Source organism: Mandrillus leucophaeus, unplaced genomic scaffold (assembly GCF_000951045.1).
Source record: "Mandrillus leucophaeus isolate KB7577 unplaced genomic scaffold, Mleu.le_1.0 Scaffold47, whole genome shotgun sequence".
In the NCBI taxonomy this organism is placed as follows: Eukaryota; Metazoa; Chordata; class Mammalia; order Primates; family Cercopithecidae; genus Mandrillus; species Mandrillus leucophaeus.
Genome location: NW_012105031.1, coordinates 7,832,981 through 7,835,258, shown reverse-complemented (window position 1 = coordinate 7,835,258; position 2,278 = coordinate 7,832,981).

The following is a 2,278-nucleotide window of genomic DNA, read 5'->3' as shown; positions in this document are numbered from 1 at the left end:
TGGCCAATAATATTATATTTGGACTAATGTGATCATAGGATATCAGTTTCATATCATTTTATTAATCTTCAAATTTGTGAAGTTTCTTTCTTTTATTTTAAAAAATCCAATATGTTGGACATATTTGGGTCAAATATTACTACAGAGTGATAAAGACAAGCAGCATCATCATGCCTCTCTACCCATAACACAGGACTTTCAATATTTCAGCATTTTCTTTTGATAATTATCTATATTCCTAAATTATATGCTTATATTGCTTTTTATTTTTATTTTTAATTTTTATACTTTATTGAGACAGGATATTACTATGTTGCCCAGACTAGATTCAGACTCCTGGCTTCAAGTAGTCCTCCTGGCTTCAAGCAGTCCTCCCACCTTGGCCTCCCAGTGTGGTGGGTTTACAGGCATGAGCCACTTTGCCTGGGTTTTCTTGCTTTTATAACATTGAGAATGTCAGACAATTTGTGTGAACTTCCTTTCACCATATTTGAGTAATCCTTCTAAAAAATTCCATCTTGCCTAAGCTTCCAAGGTATTTATCACACAGTTACAACAGTGTTTTTACTTTGTAAATTGTACTGCTTATCTATGTTTTTCATCAGAAATCTTCCTTTTAATAGTTGCTTGTTTCGAGTTAATAGTCACCTTTCCTTCTTTTTGTAATGTACCTATAATTCTTCCCTAAACATTCAAATAATACTAAATACTCTTTCATATGTCATCACACATACCAGCTTCATTTAATTTATTATTTCATCTACTGGATACATTCCTCCTTCTTGCTCCTCTTGTACAGGTTAGCTGTAATCCCAAACCTCTGCATAGGTTGTTAGATCTCCATTCACTGTGATCTTGGGAACTTTTAAAGCTCCTGTTTCTGGTGCCCCGTTAACAACATGCTATGCCTTTCTTTTCCATACTTTACTACTGACTTTATGAGAGCACCATCTTAATTATCTTTTTGTAAAAATGCAAAAGAGGTAAACTATTTTAGGCTTTATGTGTCTTAAAAAGATGTTTCCTACTCCAATATTTAAAATCTATTTTACCTGTATAGTATTGTAGGCTGTAATTCATTTTTTCTCCTAAAAAATGAAAGCATTATTTCATTGTACTCCAGTTTTTGTTTTGTTTTGATTTTTCGAGATGGAGTCTTGCTCTGTTGCCCAGGCTAGAGTACAGTGGCATCATCTCGGCTCACTGCAACCTCTGCCGCCTGGGTTCAAGTGATTCTCCTGCTTCAGCATCCCGAGTAGCATGGATTATAGGTGCCTGACATCACGCTAGATTAATCTTTGTACTTTGAGTAGAGAAAGGGTTTCTCCAGTTTGGTCATGCTGGTCTCGAACTCCTGACCTCAATTGATCTGCTCACCTCAGCCTCCAAAAGTGCTGAGATTACAAGTGTGAGCCACCACATGTGGCTATTTTACTGCAGTTTAATAGATTCTGTTGATAACACTGTAGTTATTGATAATTGTTGATAATTAATGTAGTTATTATTAATCAATAGGTTGAATTTTTTATTTTCTGTGTGATTAACTGTATTTAATCTCAGAAACTGTATAGTGGGAGTTATGTCTGGACATTTTATTTCATCACAGTCAGAAGCAAAATTCTAGTTTATAAATTTTCATTGGTACATTAATTCCAAAAAAGAATTATCTTGCCATTTTTCTCTTAAACTCACTGATAATTATTAGGTAGCTCAGTAGTTTAGTAAATTTGCTTTTATGTTAATAATACAAATTATTGATTGACTTCAAAGCCATGGTTTACTTTTCTAAATGTATTTGCACTAAAGTAGATATTATCTGTATATAAACAAAGTTAATAAAATATAAAGCAAACACTTTCCATGAATTATTTGACATTTAATAGTCTTTTATGTACTTGCTTGATACTGTGAGAAGCATCTAACTCTGATTCTTGACATTTAATACAAAGTACAACATCTGTAACTGGAAAACATAGATATATATATTTAACTTTCAATATCTTGTTTCAGACCACATACTTATTTTAGGAACCAAAGAACATTTGTTTTATTTTGTTTTGTATGTTATTTTAATGAAGAAACTAGTAAAAACTCGATTTGTGACATGGGAGAATTTTTTAAAGTAAGAACTCTGGAATTATATTGCTTGACTTTGAACCCCGACTCTAACATTTAATAGCTCTATGATTCAAAAATGATTAAATTTTCTGTAACTTGTCTGCATAATGACAGTAACAACAATATCTGTTATTACTGTTTCCTAGAATTGTTGTAAAGA